The sequence below is a fragment of the Sciurus vulgaris genome (assembly GCF_902686455.1).
Source record: "Sciurus vulgaris genome assembly, chromosome: 4".
NCBI classification, from domain to species: Eukaryota; Metazoa; Chordata; class Mammalia; order Rodentia; family Sciuridae; genus Sciurus; species Sciurus vulgaris.
Window position 1 is genome coordinate 52,408,601 of NC_136464.1, and position 23,367 is coordinate 52,431,967.

Genomic DNA, 23,367 nt, shown 5'->3' on the forward strand with positions numbered 1-23,367 from the left:
GACTACCTAACCTCCAAAACTGTGAGGAAATAAATTTATGTTCTTTATATATGTTACCCAGTCTGAGTCTCAGGTAATAGCACAAAATGAACTAAAACATTCATTCTCTGACTAAAAGTTTATACTCTCTGGCCAACATCTCCCCACTTCTCCCTAGCCCCTGGTTACCACCTCAACTCTCTGCTTCTATCAGTTCTACTTCTTTAGATCCCACAGATAAGTGAGATTATACAGTATTTGTCTTTTATTTCACCTAACAAAAATGTTCTCCAGATTCATGTTGTCACAAATTACAAAATTCCCTTCTTTTTTAAGGCTGAGTAATATTTCATCATTCACACATGCACATTCAAATTAAAAAAACAAATAAATAAATCAAATATACACACACTTTTTTAAAACATTCACCAGTCGATATGTAGGTTGTTTCCATATCTTCAATACTGTGGAAAAGTGCTGTGATGATTGTGGGCATGCAGATGTCTTTTTGAAATAGTGACTTTATTGCCTTTATATAGACCTATATAGACCTAAAAGTGGGATTACTTAATAAGTGGGAATAATATTGCTTAATAGCGCTATTTTTAATTTTTTGCAAATCTTCATACTGTTTTCCATAATGGATGAACCAATTTACATCCCCATAAACACTATGTAAGAGTTCCTTTTCCTCTACATCCTCACTAACCCTTCATCTTTTGACTTTGATGATTTAGTCATTCTAACAAGGGTAAAGGTCATATATCAATCTGGTTTTGATTTTAATTTCCCTGATGATAAAGCTCTTCGATATTTCTTCTATGTCTTGTTTGGGGAAATGTCTCTTCAGGTCATTTGCCCATTTTTAAAACCTGTTATTTGAGGGTGGGTTTCTATTGTTGTGTATGAACTCCTTATATATTTTGGATATTAACACCTATTGTATATATGGTTTACAAATACTTTCTCCCATTCTATATGCTACCATTTCATTTGCTATTTTCCTTGCTGTCTGTAGAAATATTTCAGTTTGATGTCATCTCACTTATTTTTTCTTTTGCTGCCTGTAATTTGCTGTCATATCCAAAAAATTATTGCCAAGATTAATGTCATGAAGATTTTCCTGTTTTTTTCTGATAGATTATAATTTCAGATATTACATTTAAGTCATTAATACATTGTGAGTCAATTTTAGTGTATGTGTAACATACACATTATTATTTATTTATTTTTATATAGGGTTATAGTTTTCCCAATAGTATTTATTGCCAAGACTATTCTTTCCCCAGGTGTATCTTGGTGACTTTGTAACAGATTAGTTGACCCAGTATGTATAGGTATATTTCTTGTCTTTCTATTCTGTTCCATTGGACTATGTATCCATTTTATGTAAGAACTGATTTGATTGAGATAGCTTTGTGATATATGTTGAAATCAAGAAGTATGATGCTGGATGAGAGCTACATCACGCAGGACAAGTCGCCAGCCCTGCCAGCTGAGCAGAAGGAGACATCATGGAGCTGGAGAGGACTGTCAGTGCAGCACTCCTTGAGTTTGTCCAGATGATCTCCCAGAAGCTGACCTCAGTGGCTTAGATGAAGTTATCTTCTCCTATGTGCTTGGGGTCCTGGAGGAGCTGGCCCCTCAAGTCCATCAGAGGAGAATTTCGATATGGAGGCCTTCACTGAGATGATGGAGGCTTATGTGCCTGGCTTTGCCCATATTCCCAGTAGTACAATAGGGGACAGATGCAGAAGCTCTCTGGGCAGCTAAGTGATGCCAAGAACAAAGAGAACCTGCACCCACAGAGCTCTTGAATCCAAGGGCAGGTTCCCATCTCCCCAGACCCCTTGCCACAGCCTGAAAAGCTTAGAGACCAGGTCTGCTGCTGCTGGGGACACCCAAGACAAGGCAGCTGGCACTGAGGAGGAGCTGTTTCCAGGGGTGGATGTACTCTTGGAGGTTCTCCCTACCTGTTCAATGAAGCAGGCCCAGTGGGTGCTGACTAAAGCATGGGAAGGAAGAGGGGCCTCCAGGCTGAGATGGACCCAGTCAGGATTTACCCAGGCACCTCAGGAGCCCCCAGAAGGATGAGTTGAAGTTCTTCATCACAGAAGTACATGATGGTGTATAGTGCAGAGGATCAGAAGAGTCACCGAAACATGGCTCCCAAGTAGGCCCCCAAGAAGGTGATCTGATACATTGACAACCAAGCAGTGAGCACCAAAGGAGAGCAATTCAAAGATGTGCGTAACCCTGAGGCTGAGGAGATGAAGGCCACATATATCAATCGCAAGCCAGCTAGAAAGTACTGCTTCCACTGAGGCACTTGCCGGACTCTGCTGGAGCCTTCTAGGCTCAGAGCCTAGAGGGATGCAGGAGCCCTACATCCCCACACAGGGGCCTCCCTTACTCCTGTCCCCTTCTCTTTCCCATTCTCTACTTTGTTGCTCCACAGTGTTAACCTACTCTCAAACCTGCCTCCAAGGGCACAGTAAAGGTGGCCCAAGGAAGGTGTGAAAAAAGAAAGAGAGAAAGAAGTATGATATTCCATCTTTGTTTTTCTTACTCGAGATTGCTTTCACTATTTGGGGTCTTTTGTAATTTCATACAAATTTTAGCATTTTTTCCATTTCTATGGGGAAAAATGCCATTGGAAATTTGATAGGAATTGACTGAATCTGTAGATCACTTTGGGAGTGTGAAATTTTTTTTTAAATATTGATTTTTCTGATTCATGAAAATAGAATATCTATCCATTTATCTGTGTATTCTTCAATTTTTTATCAATGTTTTCTAGATCTTTCACTTATTTAAATTGATTCCTAAGTAATTTATTTTGCTCCTGAGATTCTTTTCTGAATTTCTTTTTCAAATAGTTTATTGCTAGTGTGTAGAAATAAAACTGATTTTTGTTTATTGATTTTGTATCCTTTTGTATAACTTTGGTGAATTTTGTTAGTTCTAATAGTTTTTTGGTTATATTTATAGGGTCTTTCCTATATGAGATCACATCACCTGCAAGCAGAGACAATTTTACTTCTTCTTAATTTGGATGCCTTTTTTTTCTTTTTCTTGACCAACTTCTCTGGTTGGGACTTCCATTACTAAACTGAATAGAAGTAATGAAAGTAGGCATCCTCACCTCATTCCTAATTTAAAGGAAATACTTTCAACTTTTCACCATTTGTATGTTAGCCATAGGTTTGCATATGTTGCCAATATTATGTTGAGGTAAATTCCTTCTATACATAATTTTAAAGTTTTTTACTATCATGAAAAAATGTTGAGCTTTTTCAAATACTTTTTCTGCATCTAGTGAGACAATCATATAATTTTTAACCTTCATTCTGTTGATATGCTGTATCACATTTATAATTTGTGTAAGTTGAACAATATTTGTATCCTGGGGACAAATTCCACTTGATCATAGTGTATAACACCTTTAATATGCTGTTAAACTTAATTTCCCAGACAGCTGGAGATTTTTCTATCTATGTTCATCAAGGAAAATGGCCTATATTATTATTATTGTTGTTGTTGTTGTTGTTATTCTGTATTTTCCTTGTCTGGTTTTGGTAACAAGGTAATGTTGGCCTTATTACATGAGTTTGGAATTGTTCCTTCTTCAATTTTTTGGAAGAATGAGGATTGCTATTAATTTTTCTTTAAATGTTTGGTGTACTTCACCAGGAAAGCCATTAGTTTCTGACCTTTCCTTTGATGGGGGATTTCTTTTATTATTTATTTTCTTTTATTTATATCCTTTATCATTATGATATATTCAGATTTTCTATTTATCACCATTCAGTGTTAGTAGGATGTGTGTTTCAAGGAATTTATTCAACTTATCTAGGTTCTGATTTGTTGGTGTACAATTCATTGTTCATAGTAGATTCTTGTGATTCTGTTTTTCTGCGGATCAGTTAGACCGTCTCCCCTTTCTGTCTGATTTTATTTGCATGTTCTCTTAATCTAGCTAAATTTTTGTTTCTCCCTTAGAAAACAACTCAATTTTATTGAACTTTCATTTTTCTAGTCTCTATTTCATTTATTTCTGCTCTAAGTTTTGCCATTTCCTTCTTTCTTACTGTTGGACTTGGTTAATCCTTCTTTTTCTAGTTCTTAGAGATATAAAGTGAGGTTGTTTATTTGAGATTCTTCTTATTTATTCATGTAAAAGTTCATCCCTATAAAATTTCCTCTTAGAACTGCTTTTGGGCTGGGGAGATAGCTCAGCTGGTAGAGTGCTTGCCTCCCAAGCACAAGGCCCTGAGTCTGATCCCCAGTACCACAAAAAAAAAAAAAAAAAAAAAAAAGAACTGCTTTTGCTGTGTAAGTTCAGCATGTTGTTTTTCCATTTTTATGTCTCAAGGTTTTTTTGTTTGTTTGTTTGTTTTTGTTTTTGGTTAGTACTGGGGATTGAAACCAGAAGCACTGTAGCACTGAACTACATCCCCATTCCCAGCTGCTTAGGGCCTTGCTAAGTTGTCGAGGTTGACCTTGAACTTGGAATCCTCCTGCCTCAGCTCTCAAGTTGCTGGGGTTACATGGCACCATGCCTGGCTGTCTCAAGGTATTTTAAATGTCCCTTTTGATTTCTTCATGGTTCTACTGGCTGTTTAATAGTGGGTTAATTTCCACATTTTTGTGAATTTTCAAGTTTTCTTCCTGTTATTGATTTCTAGTTTCACAATACTGTGATTATAAAAGATGTTTGATATGCTTTCTATCTTGTTAAATTTGCATAGATTTGTTTTGTGACCTAATATATGATCTACCCTGGAGAATGTTCCATGTTCACTTGAGAAGAATGTATATTCGGCTGCTTTTGGGTGGAATGTGGTATATATAGTCTATTAGGTCAATTCGGTCTAACATGTAGTTCAAGTTCAACATTTGCTTATTGATTCTCTGTCTGGATGACAGTTCATTGTTGAAAGTAAGGTACTAAAGTTCCCTGCTATTATTGTATTGCTGCCTATTTTCCCTTTCAATCTGTTAATAATTATATATTTCATTGCTCCAATGTTGGCAGCATCTACATTTATAATTCTATGTCCCCTTGATGAATTGAATGCTTTATCATTATGTAATGACCTCCTTTTCCCCTTGTTTCAGTTTTCAACTTAAAGTCTAGTTTGCCTGATATAAGTATAGCTACTGCTGCTTTCTTTTGGTTTCTATTTGTGTGTAATATTTTTTCTATCCTTTCACTTTCAACCTATGTGTGTTCTTAAAGATGAAATGAGTTTCTTATGTGCAGCATATATGTACTTAGGTGTTTTTTCTTAATATGTTTAGTTACTCTATGTCTATTGATTGGAAAATTTAATCCATTTACATTTAAAATAATTACTGAAAGATAAGGAATTACTATTGCTATTTTGTTCATTGTCTGGCTGATTTGTAGATCCTTTGTTCCTTTCTTCTTTTCTATCTTCCTTTGAGATTTGGTTATTTTCTACAGGGGTATTCTTTGATTCTATTCTCCTCATCTTTTGTGTATTTACCATACAATTTTGTTTGTAGTTATCATTACCATGAGAATTATATAAAAAAAATTATTAGAACAAGCCAGGAACAGTGACATATGTACCTGTAGTTCCAGCTACTCAGGAAGCTGAGATCAGAGGATAACTTGAACTCAGAAGTTCAAGACTAGCCTGAGCAACATAATGAGACCCTATCTCAAATATATATATATATATATATATATATATATATATATATAGTTAGCTTGGCAAGATGCAGCATGCCTATAATTCTAACTACTGGTGAGGTTGAAGCAGGAGGATAACAAGTTTGAGGCCAGCCTGGGCAATTTAGTGAGACTTTGTCTCAAAATACGAAATTAAAAGGGCTGGGGATGTAGCTCAGTGGTAGAGCATGTCTGGGTTCAATTCCTAGTACCAAAAAGAAAAAAAAAAGGGGGGTGAAAAAAAGAAAAAGAAAAAATATATAGAGAGAGAAAGAACAAGCTATGTTAAGACTACAACTTAACTTCAATCACATACGAAATTCTACACTTTTGGGCTGGGGTTGTGGTTCAGTAGCTGAGCACTTGCCTAGCATGTGTGAGGCACTGGGTTCAATTCTCAGCACCACATAAAAATAAATAAAATAAATGTCCATCAACAACTAAAAAAAAAAAATTCTACACTTTTACTCCATCCCAACTTTATGTTTCTGATGTCCTAATTTACCTCCTTTTAGATACCATATCCATTAACAAGTTATAAAGTTGATAGTTATTTTTAATATTTTCATCTTTTATGCTAGAGCTATGAGATTTACACACGAGCACTACAATATTGTAATGCATTCTGAATTGAACCATTCATTTATATTTACCAGTGAGTTTTATACTTCATGTTTCCATGTAATTAATATGCATCCTTTCATTTTAGCTTAAAGAACTCTTTCTAGAAATTTTTATAAGGCAGGTCTAATGGTAATGACCTTCAGCTTTTGTTTGTCTGATAGTCATTTATTTTTTTCCTCATTTTTAAAGAGGTGGGGCCTCACTGTGTTGCCTAAACTGTCCCCAAACTCCTGAACTCAAGCAATCCTCCTGCCTCAGCATCTTGAGTACATACCACAGCACCTAGCTTTCTCCTTCATTTTGAAGGACATCTTTGCCAGTTGAAGTATTTGTGCCTCCCCACACACTCTCTCTCTTTCAGCAATTTATGTATATTATCCCAGTCTCCAGGTCTGCAAAATTTCTCTTAAGAAATCTGCTGATAACCTCAGTGGTTCCATCATATGAGATGAGCCTCTTTTCTCTTTCTTTCCAAATTCTCTTTGACTCCTAAAGTGCAAGGAGTAAAATCAAGAACCAATAAATGGGATGGATTCAAACTAAAAAGCAGCTTCTCAGCAAAGGAAACTATCAATAACATAAAGAAAGAGCCTACAGAATGGGAAAAATATCTTCACCACACACACCTCAGATAGAGCATTAATCTCCAGGATATATTAAAAAACTCAAAAAACTTAACAACAAATAACCCAATCAATAAATGGGCTAAGGAACTGAACAGACAATTCACAGAAGAAATACAATCAATCAACAAACATATGAAAAAATGTTCAACATTTCTAGCAATTAGAAAAATGCAAATCAAAACTACTCTAAGATTTCATCTCCCTTCAGTGAGAATGGCAATTTTCAAGAATACAAGAGTTTCAAGATGGCGGCCTAGAGGGTGGCTGGATTTCATGTTGCTCCAGGACTCAGGATTCAAAAGAGGAGAAATTGAGAGACTTGGGACCAACTCAAAGCAGCCGGGTGAGTCTCTCCCATTGGGGAGGCGTCCCGGATGGGACGGTAGTCCCGGAACGCAGGAAACCTTGTGAAGTAGAACTGCCGGCGAGACGCCCCTACCCCCGCTGGAGCAGTGAACTCGGACAACTGGGAGCGCCGTAGAGGAGGCCGCTCAGCACAGCGCTGGGACTCGGAGCAACCACTGGGGCTCCAGTGGCTGCCCAGGGGAGGAGCGGCGAGGAGAGCTGTGTGGACTCAGAACACCGGGGCCTGCCCTGAGGAGGAGGAGGAGGAGTGTGGTCGCTTGGATTCGGAGTGACTATACAAGAGCTATAGGCGGTTGCCAGAGGAGAAGCCGCTCGGCGAGCTGTTTGGACTTACAGCGACGCTTCTGAACACCGGACCTGCCCTGAGGATGAAGAGGAGGAGAAGCGCAGCCGCTTGGATTCAGAGTGGCTATACCAGAGCTACAGGCGGTTGCCAGAGGAGGGGCTGCGTGGTGAGCTGTTTGGACTCAGACCACTTCTGAACACCAGGGCCTGCCCTGAGGAGTAGGAGGAGGAGGAGGAGGAGCGTGGCAGGTCGTGTGGACTCGCAGTGACTGCATTAGAACTCCAGGCGGCTGCTCAGAGGAGGAGACGATTGGTGAGTTGTTTGGACTTAAAGCAACCGCTCCTGAACACAGGGGGGCTGCCTGGAGGAGAAGCGTGGTGGGTCGCTTGGTCTTGAGTGGCTGCACCAGAGCTCCGTGCAGTTGCCCAGAGGACGCATGCAGCGGGTCACATGGATTCAGAGCCACTCAGAGTGACCGCTCCTGAACACCCGGGGGGTTACCTGGAGGAGGAGGAGGAACAGGGAGGGTCATTTCGACTCAGAGTGATTGATTGCCCCAGGCTACGGGTGGTTGGTGGGGGGAGGCACGCAGTGACTTGCTTGGTCTCCTAGTGACCGCACCGGAATACTGGGCGGCTGTCTGGAGGAAGAGGCGTGTGGCGGGTCTCTGGGACTCAGAGCGATTGTACGGGGCCCCAGGTGGCTGCTCAGAGAGGGGCCGCATAGCCAGGCGAGTAGGTGCAGAGCACGGTCCCAGGATCTAGGAGGCTTCTTGGTGGAAGAGCCGCACAGAGACAGGCTTAGGGCGGAGCGAAGGTTCCAGGCCTGCGGGCAGATTCTCTGAGGAAGGGCAGCCTAAGGAGATTCATCTGCAAAGGGTGAGGCTCCAGGGCCCAGGAGTTAGGGTCGGGCCCCTGGGAACTTGGCAGAGGAAGGCAGCCCAGCCCAGGCGGTAGCTGTAAATTGAGGGGAACCTCTAGGAGGGAACTGGCCAGCGAGACCTCCCCACCAGGTAAGTCTTCCCTGCCGGGTGAGGTTTCCCCACAAGGACGATAAAACCAGAGACTCAGGCCCAAACAGGCCTTGCCTCAGCCCACAGCCTAGGTCCCCTTTGGATGACCATTGGTCAACAAGTGGAGGCACCTCTGCCCACTAGCAGGGATTATACCCCACCTGAAGGCCACCACTCCTAGAGAGGCAGCTTCCTTGTGGAGCACCGCATTATCAACTTCCTCCAAGACTTCAGCCCACTGAAGGCTAAGAGGGGATATATATAGAAATCTTCAGGGACATTGTAAGTCAATAAAGGAAATCTGCAATATCTCAGCGGTCCACTGATACCTGAACAATATGAGAAAACAAGGAAAGAAAATGCTGCAAACAAATCTAGATGTTACATCAATAAAACCCGATGACAGCATGGCAGAAGAAATGACAGAAAAGGAGTTCAGATTGTACATAATTAAAATGATCAGGGGAGGAGTTTCAAGATGGCGGTCTAGAGGGTGGCTGAATTTCATGTTGCTCCAGGACTCAGGATTCAAAAGAGGAGATATTGAGTCGCTTGGGACCAACTCAAAGCAGCCGGGTGACTCTCATCCCTTGGGAAGGCATCCTGGATGGGACGGTGGTCCCGGAACGCAGGAAACTTTGTGAAGTAGAGCTGCCGGCGAGACGCCCCTACCCCCGCTGGAGCAGTGAACTCGGACAACTGGGAGCGTCGTAAAGGAGGCCGCTCGGCACAGCGCTGGGGCTCGGAGCAACCACTGGGGCTCCCGCGGCTGCCCAAGGGAAGAGTGGCGAGGAGAGCTGTGTGGAATCAGGACACCGGGGCCTGCCCTGAGGAGGAGGAGGAGGATCGTGACCACTTGGATTTGGAGTGACTGCACCAGAGCTACAGGCAGTTGCCAGAGGAGAAGCTCCACGGCGAGCTGTTTGGACTCAGAACGACTGCTTCTGAAACCTGGGGCCTGCCCTGAGGACGAGGAGAAGGAAGAGGAGCGCGGCCGCTTGGATTCGGGGTGACTACACCAGAGCTACAGGCGGTTGCCAGAGAAGGGGCTCCGTGGCGAGCTGTTTGGACTCAGACCACTTCTGAACCCCAGGGCCTGCCCGGAGGAGGAGGAGGAGGAGCACAGCGGGTCGTTTGGACTCGCAGTGACTGCATTAGCGCTCCAGGCAGCTGCTCAGAGGAGAAGGCGAGTGGTGAGTTGTTTGGACTTAAAGTGACAGCTCCTGAACACAGGGGGGCTGCCTGGAGGAGAAGCGTGGTGGGTCGCTTGGTCTTGAGTGGCCGCACCAGAGCTCCGGGCGGTTGCCCAGAGGACCCGTGCTATGGGTCACGTGGACTCAGAGCCACTCAGAGCGACCGCTCCTGAACACCCGGGGGGTTATCGGGAGGAGGAGGAGGAACGGGGAGGGTCACTTGGACTCGGAGTGATTGATTGCCCAGGGCTACGGGTGGTTGGTGGAGGTGGAGGCACGCAGTGAGTTTCTTAGACTCCTAGTGACCGCACCGGAATACTGGGCGGCTGTCTGGAGGAAGAGGCGTGTGGCGGGTCTCTGGGATTCAGAGCAATTGTACAGGGCCCCAGGTGGCTGCTTAGAGGAGGGGCCGCATAGCCAGGCGAGTAGGTGCAGAGCAGGGTCCCAGGATCTAGGAGGCTTCTTGGTGGAAGAGCCGCACAGAGACAGGCTTAGGGCGGAGCGAAGGTTCCAGGCCTGCGGGCAGATTCTCTGAGGAAGGGCAGCCTAAGGAGATTCATCTGCAAAGGGTGAGGCTCCAGGGCCCAGGAGGTAGGGCCGGGCCCCTGGGAACTTGGCAGAGGAAGGCAGCCCAGCCCAGGCGGTAGCTGTAAATTGAGGGGAACCTCTAGGAGGGAACTGACCAGCGAGACCTCCCCACCGGGTGAGTCTTCCCTGCCGGGTGAGGTTTCCCCACAAGGATGGTAAAACCAGAGACTCAGGCCCAAACAGGCCTTGCCTCAGCCCGCAGCCTAGGTCCCCTTTGGATGACCATTGGTCAACAAGTGGAGGCACCTCTGCCCACTAGCAGGGATTATACCCCACCTGAAGGCCACCACTCCTAGAGAGGCAGCTTCCTTGTGGAGCACCGCATTATCAACTTCCTCCAAGACTTCAGCCTACTGAAGGCTAAGGGGGAATATATATAGAAATCTTCAGGGACATTGTAAGTCAATAGAGGAAATCTGCAATATCTCAGCGGTCCTCTGATACCTGAACAATATGAGAAAACAAGGAAAGAAAATGCTGCAAACAAATCTAGATGTTACATCAATAAAACTCAATGACAGCATGGCAGAAGAAATGACAGAAAAGGAGTTCAGAATGTACATAATTAAAATGATCAGAGAAGCAAACGATGAGATGAAAGAGCAAATGCACGCACTGAATGATGAGATGAAAGAGCAAATGCAAGCATTGATTGATCGCATCACTCGACAGTTAAAAGAGCAAATACAGGAAGCAAAAGATCATTTCAATAAAGAGTTAGAGATATTGAAAAAAAACCAAACAGAAATCCTTGACATGAAGGAAACAATAAACCAAATTAAGAACTCCATAGAAAGCATATCCAATAGGATAGAACACCTGGAAGACAGAACCTCAGACATTGAAGACAAAATATTTAACCTTGAAAACAAAGTTGAACAAACAGAGAAGATGGTAAGAAATCATGAACAGAATCTACAAGAACTATGGGATATCATGAAAAGGCCAAATTTAAGAATTATTGGGATTGAGGAAGGCCTAGAGAAACAAGCCAAAGGAATGAACAATTTATTCAATGAAATAATATCAGAAAATTTCCCAAATCTGAAGAATGAAATGGAAAATCAAGTTCAAGAGGCTTATAGGACTCCAAATACACAAAATTACAACAGATCCACACCAAGGCACATTATAATGAAAATACCTAACATACAAAATAAAGACAGAATTTTAAAGGCTGTGAGAGAGAAGAACCAAATTGCATTCAGGGGGAAACCAATACGGATATCAGCAGATTTTTCAATCCAGACCCTAAAAGCTAGAAGGGCCTGGAACAACATTTTTCAAGCCCTGAAAGAAAATGGATGCCAACCAAGAATCTTATACCCAGCAAAACTTACCTTCTAATTTGACGACGAAACAAAATCCTTCCATGATAAACAAAAGCTAAAAGAATTTACAAAAAGAAAGCCAGCATTACAGAACATTCTCAGCAAAATATTCCATGAGGAAGAGAAGAAAGACAAAGAAGCAAGTCAGCAAAGGGAGGAATTATCCTAAAGGAATTGTCAAATAAAGGAGGAAACAAGTTGTGTCAAACAAATAAATAAATAAAATTTAAAAAATGAACCAAATGACCGGGAAACCAAATCATATCTGTATAATAACCCTGAATGTTAATGGCCTGAATTCATCAATCAAAAGACATAGACTGGCAGATTGGATTAAAAAGAAAGATCCAACAATATGTTGCCTGCAAGAGACTCACCTCATAGAAAAAGATACCCATAGACTAAAGGTGAAAGGATGGGGAAAAACATACCATGCACATGGACTCAGCAAAAAAGCCGGAGTATCCATCCTCATTTCCGATAATGTGGACTTCAAGCCAAAGTTAGTCAGAAGGGATAAAGAAGGTCATTTCATACTGCTTAAGGGAAGCATAAATCAGCAAGACATAACAATCATAAAATCTATGCCCCAAACAGTGGCTCATCCATGTATGTCAAACAAATCCTTCTCAATTTCAGAAACCAATAGACCATAACACAATAATACTAGGTGATTTTAACACGCCTCTCTCACCACTGGACAGATCTTCCAGACAAAAATTGAACAAAGAAACCATAGATCTCAATAACACAATCAATAATTTAGACTTAACGGACATTTATAGAATATACCATCCAACCAAGAGCGAATACACTTTCTTCTCAGCAGCACATGGATCCTTCTCTAAAATAGACCATATATTATGCCACAAAGCTAATGTTAGCAAATACAAGAAGATAGAGACACTAGCATGTATTCTATCAGATCATAATGGATTGAAGTTAGAAATAAATGAAAGAGTAAAACACAGAAACTATTCCAACATCTGGAGATTAAACAATATGCTATTATATGATGAATGGATAACAGAAGATATTAGGAAGGAAATTAAAAAATTCTTAGAGGTAAATGAGAACAAAGAAACATCATATCAAAATCTCTGGGACCCTATGAAAGCAGTACTTAGAGGGAAATTTATTTCATGGAGCGCATTTAATAAAAGAAGTAAAACTCAACAAATAAACGACCTAACACTACAGCTCAAAGCCCTAGAAAAAGAAGAACAGAACAGCACCAAAAGTAGTAGAAGACAGGAAATAGTTAAACTCAGAGCTGAAATCAATGAAATGGAAACAAAAGAAACAATACCAAAAATTGACAAAATAAATAGTTGGTTCTTCGAAAAAATAAACAAAATTGATAAACCTTTAGCCACACTAACAAAGAGAAGACGAGAGAAAACCCAAATCACTAAAATTCGGAATGAACAAGGAAATATCACAACAGACTCGATTGAAATACAAAACATAATTAGAAGCTATTTTGAAAATCTATACTCCAACAAAACAGAAAACCTCGAAGACATCAACAGGTTTCTAGAGACATATGAATTGCCTAAACTGAACGAGGAGGACATACAAAATTTAAATCGACCAATTTCAAGTACTGAAATAGAAGAAGTCATCAAAAGCCTACCAACAAAGAAAAGTCCAGGACCAGATGGGTTCTCAGCCGAGTTCTACAAAACCTTTAAAGAAGAGCTCATTCCAATACTTCTCAAAGTATTCCATAAAATAGAAGAGGAGGGAACCCTCCCAAACTCATTCTATGAAGCCAATATCACCCTGATACCTAAACCAGACAGAGACTCATCAAGGAAAGAAAATTTCAGACCAATATCCTTAATGAACATCGATGCAAAAATTCTCAACAAAATTTTAGCAAATCGCATACAAAAACATATTAAAAAGATAGTGCACCATGATCAAGTGGGTTTCATCCCAGGGATGCAAGGTTGGTTCAACATCAGGAAATCAATAAACGTAATTCACCATATTAATAGACTTAAAGTCAAGAATCACATGATTATTTCAATAGATGCAGAAAAAGCATTTGATAAAATACAGCACCCCTTCATGCTCAAAACACTAGAAAAAATAGGGATAGTGGGAACATTCCTTAACATTGTAAAGGCCATTTATGCTAAGCCCATGGCTAATATCATTCTAAATGGTGAAAAACTGAAAGCATTCCCCCTAAAAAGTGGAACAAGGCAGGGATGCCCTCTTTCACCACTTCTATTCAACATCGTTCTTGAGACTCTGGCCAGAGCAATTAGACAAACCAAAGAAATTAAAGGGATACGAATTGGAAAAGAAGAACTCAAACTATCCCTGTTCGCTGATGACATGATTATATATTTAGAGGAACCTGGAAATTCCACCAGAAAACTCTTAGAACTCATAAGTGAATTCAGTAAAGTAGCAGGTTACAAGATCAATGCCCATAAATCCAACGCATTTTTATACATAAGTGATGAATCTTCAGAAAGAGAAATTAGGAAAACTACCCCATTCACAATAGCCTCGAAAAAAACAAAATACTTGGGAATCAATCTCACAAAAGAGGTGAAAGACCTCTACAATGAGAACTATACAACACTAAAGAAAGAAATTAAAGAACACCTTAGAAGATGGAAAGATCTTCCATGTTCTTGGATAGGAAGAATTAATATTGTCAAAATGGCCATACTACCTAAAGTGCTATACAAATTCAATGCAATTCCAATTAAAATCCCAATGACGTACCTTACAGAAATAGAGCAAGCAATTATGAAATTCATCTGGAAGAATAAGAAACCCAGAATAGCTAAAGCAATCCTTAGCAGGAAGAGTGAAACAGGGGGTATTGCAATACCAGATCTTCAACTCTACTACAAAGCAATAGTAACAAAAACGGCATGGTATTGGTACCAAAATAGAAAGGTAGATCAATGGTACAGAATAGAGGACACGGACACAAACCCAAATAAATACAATTTTCTCATACTAGACAAAGGTGCCAAAAATATGCAATGGAGAAAAGATAGCCTCTTCAACAAATGGTGCTGGGAGAATTGGAAATCCATATGCAACAGAATGAAACTAAACCCATATCTCTCACCATGCACGAAACGAAACTCAAAATGGATTAAGGACCTCGGAATCAGACCAGAGACCCTGCAGATTATAGAAGAAAAAGTAGGTCCAAATCTTCACCTTGTTGGTCTAGGATCAGACTTCCTTAACAGGACTCCCATAGCACAAGAAATAAAAGCTAGAATCAACCACTGGGATAGATTCAAACTAAAAAGCTTTCTCTCAGCAAAGGAAACTATCAGCAATGCGAAGAAAGAGCCTACAGAGTGGGAGAATATCTTTGCCAATCATACTTCAGATAGAGCACTAATCTCCAGAATCTATAAAGAACTCAAAAAACTCTACTCCAAGAATTCAAATAGTCCAGTCAACAAATGGGCCAAGGAAATGAATAGACACTTCACAGAAGAAGATCTACAGGCAATCAACAAACATATGGAAAAATGTTCAACATCTCTAGTAATAAGAGAAATGCAAATCAAAACCACCCTAAGATTCCATCTCACCCCAATTAGAATGGCGATTATCAAGAATACGAGCAGCAACAGGTGTTGGCGAGGATGTGGGGAGAAAGGTACACTCATACATTGCTGGTGGGGCTGCAAATTCGTGCAGCCACTCTGGAAAGCAGTGTGGAGATTCCTTAGAAAACTTGGAATGGACCCTCCATTTGACCCAGCTATCCCACTCCTTGGCCTATACCCAAAGGACTTAAAATCAGCATACTACAGAGATACAGCCACATCAATGTTCATAGCTGCTCAATTCACAATAGCCAGACTGTGGAACCAACCTAGATGCCCTTCAATTGATGAGTGGATAAAGAAGCTGTGGTACATATATACAATGGAATATTACTCAGCCATAAAGAATGATAAAATTATGGCATTTGCAGGCAAATGGATGAAATTGGAGAATATCATGCTACGGGAGATAAGCCAATCTCAAAAAGCCAAAGGACGAATGATATCGCTAATAAGTGGAGGATGACACATAATGGGGGGGAGGGAAGGGTTAGTGTTAGGGTTAGAGTTAGGGTTAGGGAGGGGGGCAAGTATGGAGGAAGGAAGTACTGTATAGAGGGAAAAGAGGGGTGGGAGGGGTGGGGGGAAGGGAAAAAATAACAGAATGAATCAAACAACATTACTCTATGTAAATTTATGATTACACAAATGGTATGCCTTTATGCCATGTACAGAGAAACAACATGTATCCCATTTGTTTACAATTAAATAAAAATAAATAAATAAATTTAAAGCAGAAAATAATAAAACATAACCATACACATTTTAAATTAAAATATACTGTTATTCATTTATTTAACAATCTTGTCATCTAGAGCTAGGCCGTATTTTCCCCTCATAATTTCAGTGAGGACTTCTACATAGTTTTTCATATAGAAAACTACACTCTTAATTAATCATCTACGATAGTAATTTTGGATTTTTTAAGATACAGTGAGAGTTTTAAAATAATTTTCAAGCAAAATTCTTCACACAGAATTTTTTTTGGTTATGTGTAATTTTTTCTTCCAATATTTTCTAGTTTTCATATTCCCTCCCAATTCATTTTGCTACTTATATTTATTTAGCCTTTCCAAAACATGCAATTGTGTAAATGTAAAAATTGTTTGTGTCATAGTTATTGTTTGTGTTATACTTTAATAAGTTATGTGATTAAAATCACAAGTAGACATAAACAAGTTTGGGAGCACACACAACTGATCTGTAGTAAGCATCAGCACAATTGCTGGACATGTGAGATGAACACATCAGTTACAAGAGCTTATTGTGCTATCAGCAAGGCTTTCTCAATGGGATCCTAAAACTCAGGAAATAATGCCATGAGTTAATAAATGGGATAGCATCAAATTAAAAAGTTTCTGCAAAGCAAAGAAAACAATTAGAAATGTGATGAGAGAACCTACAGAATGTGAGAAAATCTTTGCTAGCTACTTTTCTGACAGAGGATTAATATCTAAAATATATAAAGAATTCAAAAAACTTAGCATCAAAAAAACTCAACTAATAATTGGGCAAATGAATTAAATTGACACTTCTCAAAAGAAGAAATACAAATTACCAACAAATATACGAAAAAAATTCAATTAGGAAAATCCAAGTCAAAACTACACTGTGATCTTATCTCACACCAGTCCGAATGGCAGTCATCAATAATACAAACAATAGTGAATGTTGGACAGGATGTGGAAAAAAGGAACACTTTTATTCTGGTCATGGGATTGTAAATTGGTAAAATCACTATGAAAATCAATATGGAGAGTCCTCAAAATACTTAGCATAGAACTACCATATGACCCAGGTATACACCATTCCTTGGTATTTAACCTAAGAACAGAAGTTATACTATAGTGACACATGTATATAATATGCATATAATAGACAAACTGTGGAACCAGTCCAAGTGTCCATCAACAGATGGATGGATAAAGAAAATGTAGTATATAAACACATGGAGTTTTATTCAAGTATAAGGAAAAATGAAATTATGGAACTTGTAGGAAAATGGTAGTTACTTCAGAACATTATGTTAAGCAAAATAAACCAAACTCAGAAGGTCAAGGGTCATTTGTTTTCTCCCATATGTGGAAGCTAGAAATGAAAAAAGAAATGAAAGTTGGAGGGGTCATGAAAAGTGAAAGGAGATAGGGAGAACAGAGGAAAGGGACCAGGGGGTGGGAAGAGTGCTAGGGAGTGATATTGGCTAAATTATACTGTTACACTGTATGCATGTATGAATATGTAACAACAAATCCCATCATTATGTGCAACTATAATACACCAATAAAAAATGTGGAAAGAAAAAAAGATCTCATAATAAAGGAGTTTATTGTGCTAAAGACATTACTCCATATGTTTTATAGGGAGAATCAAGAAATATTTAAATGAAAGTCAATTAACAGAACTTTTACTGTACATTTGAAAATTATATTTTCATTAATAACCAAATTTACTAAATGGGATTCTCACCTGGCCTATTTTAATGAATAATGATGCACATTAGTAACTAGCAAAAATAATCTGAAAACAGACAAAATGTTGAGGTGTTAGACATAGTAAGTTATTTTAAGTGGTTCAAACATATTCTCTACAATCTGGTTTACACGCTTCAACTGGTAAACCAAACACTTGTTTCCCAGATACCTAACAACAGCAACCCAACCTGTCTATAAAGATTTAGCCAGACTCATTCTCTGTGGCAAACAAATCCTTTGCCTTTAACAAACTAATCTCTGAGGATAAGGAGCAAATGTGTCTGGACTATTCCCAGTAGGCACACCATGTGACACAAGGTAAGTGTTTAAATACTGCCCTCTTTTATAGCCTTATCTTGACAATGTAGACCAAACAGCGTAGCCACCTACCTCCCCAATCAATCCTCTCTGACACATAACCTCACCCAACCCACATCCACAACACTACAGTTGTCTAGAACCACTTTCCAACTATACCTGAGGTCAGTTAGACCTAGGGGGAAACCACAATGAACAAATTTGTGGCACACATGTGGAGTTGGATTCACACAGTTGTTTCTCTCACGTGAAATTCTCCCCTTTCTTACTTCCCTCAAGGGAGAGCCAGACAGCTACCTATGAAATGGCTTAGAGAAGGGACATTACCCAAGCCTATTTGGACCAATCAGATTCTTTCTACTAGAAATTTGAACCGCAAGCATGGAAGACAGGGATGTTTGGTAAACAGAAGCAGAAGATATAAAAGCAAACCAAGGGGCTTCTGAATTTTGATATAATGGAGTTAAAAGGTCTTCAAAACCTCTCCCCCAACCATAAAAAACAACAACCATAAAGTTGGCCAGGATTGTCAAAAATATCTATTGTAGTACCCTGGAGTTCTACCAAACATATATAAAACTAGAGAAACACTTATTAATGAAAACTGCTGAACTTTGGTCATAGCAGCATGTATCTATGGCTGCTCATACACCATCTCTCCTCTCCCAGCTCTTTCAGTGCCAATACAATCAACAGCTTTACCACCAATGCTGGGGGGCACAAGAGCAGTGCACCTGATTTAGAGTTGGTCAACTGAAGTGATCTCAGTGGCTAACAAAGAGAAAAGACCAATGGTTCCTTAATCTAAGGGTGAAAATTCATGTTACCTAAGCAAAGAACTGAGGGACTAGCAGGGATTTATTAGAAAGTTTCAAGAGGTAAGACAGCATCAGAGTATTCCTCACATATTCTGGGTTGGCCAGAGGTTACACTCATGTATTGCAGAGATCAAAGAGGACCAAAGATACCTACATACCCCTGGCCAACAGAGCCTATCACATGTGTGGAGATGTGAGGCTATATTAATGGTATCAACATATCTGTAATTGGTGTCCTAGAAGAATAGTCAAAAGAGAGAGGAACAGAAAAAGTATTCAAAGATATAATGAACAAAATTTCCCCAAATTTGATGAAAATTAATCTATGTACTCAAGAAGCTAAATAAAACCTAAGTAGGATGACTATAAAAAGATCTATACCTGAAAAAGAAAAGTTCTAAACCTGAATACACACAGTTAAACTGTTGAAAACATAAGACAAAGAAAAACCCTCAGAAGCAATAGGAAAAAATCACAACTCACCATGTATAGAAGAATGACAATACATTGAACAGCTAACTTCTCATCAGAAAAATGGAGGTCCAAAGGCAAATGGAACATAGTCAAAGTACTAAAAGAGAAAAATGCTCAACTAAGAACTCCATATTCAGCTAAAATAATCCCTCAACATGGAAATAAACATTTCCAGATAAACAAAGATCGAGAATGTGTGTTGCTAGCATGTCTGCTTATAAGAAATACAAATAAAGTTCTTCATGTAAAAAGGTAATAACTCCATATGGTAATTTGAATGTATAAAAAGAAACAAAGTACCAAAAATGATATTTGAGTAAATATAAAAGACAATTGTGCATATTTTTCTCATTTATTCTCTTACCTCCTTTTAAAAGCAAAAGTTTGGCCAAGCATGGTGTTGTATGCCTATAATCCTAGCAATTCAGGAGGCTGAGGCAGGAAGATCACAAGTTTAAGGCCAGCCTCAGCAATTTAGTGAGGTCCTAAGAAACTTAGCAAGATCCTGTCTCAAAATAAAAAATAAAAAGGGCTGGGGATATGGCTCAGTGTTAAAGCACCCATGAGCTCAATACCCAGTACCAAAAATAAAAAATAAAAACACAAGTGTGTAATTTTAAAAAATTATAACACTGAGCACAGAGGCATATCCCTGTAATCCCAGATACTGGGGAGACTGCGACAGGAGAATCACAAGTTCAAGGCCAACCTGGGCAACTTAACAAAATCCTGTCTCAAAAAAGGCAGAGCATGTAGCTCAGTGGTAGAGCAACCCTGAGTTCAATCCTCAATACTTTCAAAAAAATTATATTGGGCCAGGCACAGTGGCACAGTGGCACATGCCTATAATCCCAGTGACTTGAGAGGCTGAGACAGGAGGATCACAAGTTCAAAGCCAGTCGCAGCAACAGTGAAGTGCTAAGCAACTCAGTGAGACCCTGTCTCTAAACGAAATACAAAATAGGGCTGGGGATGTGGCTCAGTGGTTAAGTACCCCAGAGTTGAATACGCAATACCAAAAAAATTATATTATTATAACATTGTATTGTTGGGTTTATAACACAGGTGTGTGTGTGTGTGTGTGTGTGCAAAAATTATAGCATAAAAAAAGAAGGGTAGAAAAGGAATGTATTTGAACAAAGTTTCTACTTTTTACCAGAATGAAGGTATTATTATTCTGAAAGAGATTATAAGTTAAATGCAATTGCAATCTCTGGAGCAATCACTGAGATAATTATATGAAAATATCCAAAAGAAATAATTTTTTTATTTTTAAATAAAAATATAATTATTTTTAACACAAAATTAGACAATAAAAGAGGGAAAGAAAAACAAAAATAGATGAAACAAATAGGAAAATGGCAAGTATAGATCCAGCCACATCAATAATCACATTAAAAGGGAATGGACTAAAAACCCCATTCAAAAGGCAAATTGTCACACTGAATTAAAAAGAAAGATCTAACCATATGTAACAACATATACACCACAGATTCAAAGACACAAATAGACTGAAAGTAAAAAGGTGAGAAAAGATATCTCAAGCAAAAAGTAATTATACTGGAGTGGCTGTATTACTATCAGATGAAACAGACTTTAAGACAAATACTGCTAGAGACAAGAAAGGGCATTTTATAATGATAAAATGGGTATTAGGAAGTAATAATAATAAAAAAGGTATACTAACAACAGAGCACCAAAATACATAAAGTCAGAACTGATGGACCTGAAAGTGGAAATGAATAATTCAACAATTTTAGCTCTATAAATTCAGAAAAAGCATTTGGAAAAATCCAGTGCAATTCATGATTTTAATAAACAAAAAGTTGTGCTAGGATAACTGCATATCCATGTGTAAAAATAATAAATTTAGACTCTTCTCTCATGCAATATGCACAAATTAATTCCAAATGAATCACAGTCAAAAAGCTAAACATAGAGTTGGCACATGACCTTGTAATCCCACTCATAGATATATACACAAGTAAAAAAAAATGTCCACACAAAAATCTGTACATAAATGTTCACAACAGTGTTATTCATAATAGCTCAAAAGTGCAAACAATCCAACTGCCCATCAATCAAGCAATGGACAAAACAAACATGGATTCATTCCATGGAATATTATTATTTGGCCATAAAAAAGAATGAAGTTCTCACACATGATACAATATGGATGAATCCTGAAAACATTATGCTGAGTGAAAGAAGCCATACAAAAGGCCACATATTGTATGGTTCTACTTATATGTAATGTCTAAAATAGGCAAATCTACAGAGACAGTTATTACTGATTTGTAGGGACCAGAGGGAGGGAGAAATAGAGAATGACTGCAAAGGTTATGAGGTATCCTTTTGTTGATGAAATGTTCTGGAATTAAATAGGGGTGATACGTGTACAATTTTATGAATATACTAAAAATGACATAATTTTACATTTTAAGTGTAGTCTTTATGATATATGAATTTGATCTCAATAAAGTCATTTTTTTTAGTGGCCCACAGACCTAAATGTAAAACCTGGTTGCCTGATACTGGGGCTGGCTGGCACAGAGTACTGAACAAAAAGGAGCTCAAGATGATTGGGAGGATGATGGAAATTCTCTAAAACTAGTCTATAGTCAGTTGCAATTTATAAATTTACTAAAACTCATTGGATTGTTCATTTACAATGGATGATTTTATGGTATATAGGTTCTACTTCAATAAAGCTGCTTAAAAAATGAACCCACTGAAAACAAATCAAAATGTCACAGTAAATAAGTAAGGCAAAGTTGGGTGAGAATTAACTTTAAAAATAAAGCAAAGAAGGTTGGGTGGTACTGAGGTAGCAAATGTTCTGTTTCTTGACCTTGTTGCTGGTTATAATTTGTGACATTCATTGAACTGTGCTCTTGTGATATGCACACTTTTCTCTATGTATTTCATGCCACAATAAAAAAATCATTAAATGGCATCAAGGAATGGAGGGGCACATGAATGATCCAGTTACAAGTTATAGAAGCTGAAAGTCTCAGTTGTACAGTTGATCTTGGGTCCCCATGGAATTTCTGCTAACATCTTAAAATAATCCCATTCCTAGAGCTGGCATGAGTGAGTTCATTTCTTACTATTAAAAAGCCTCACCAACACACCCACACATACAACTTCCGAAATGTCACCTCCAGGAGGAAAGGGAATTTGTATATTGCTAAATTCCCAGTGCCTAGAACAATACCTGGAACATAGTAAATTCTTGAATGAGTAAACATGAATGAACAGAGAAGTAGTTGTAGAAGGGAGTTGAAGAAGGAGGAACTTGTAAATATATTTTTCAATGCAACCTGGCAAATGTTTTCATATATCACAGGGATATGGGTAAAGACACTGTTGAGAGCTCACTAGATGAATAATGCCTTCTGGGAAATGTCAAGAAAATGTCACAGAGGAAAGACATGGGAGGTGGGTCCTGAAGGATGAATAGGAGTTTGTCAGAGAATGCTGGCAGGAAAATGGGATAGACAGATAAATGCAGGTAAAAGTACCCTGTAATGAAAGAGTTTGGTATTCTTAGAGAAATTCAGTGTTCACAGTTGAGGCCAGGTGAGAAATGAGGCTGGTGAGGTAAGCTGGGGGAGGGTAGATGGAGAGGGTTACCTATTGCCAGCCAAGATCTGAAACTGACTCCTTCAGGAATCACAGCCAAGAGAGAATCTTAAGCAGGGGGCAAATCTGCTTTGTAGGAAGCTCATTTCAGCTGGGCCTATCTGAGCTACAGGCCATTTATTTCTTTGCTATCTGTATTTTCTCCCCTCTATGTCTCTTTCTCTGTGTTCTTCCTCTTCTTTCTATGTCTCCATTTGTTTTCATGTATGGATTTCTCCTCTGCCTATGGAGTTCTTCACAATTTTCTGGACACTACACCTATGAGATGTCCCTCAATATTCTCCATCTGAACTGTCCCCAAATCGTTTTCAGATTCCACATCCAGGACTCATT

General features: G+C 39.2%; 1 pseudogene across 1 annotated transcript; it reads left to right on the plus strand.

The window, feature by feature from the left end:
- The first annotated feature begins 1,183 nt into the window (after positions 1-1,183).
- LOC306659181 (CUE domain-containing protein 2-like) lies at positions 1,184-2,491 on the plus strand (annotated as a pseudogene). Its single transcript has one exon. The product of its transcript is annotated as a CUE domain-containing protein 2-like (transcript).
- Positions 2,492-23,367: the final 20,876 nt, after the last annotated feature.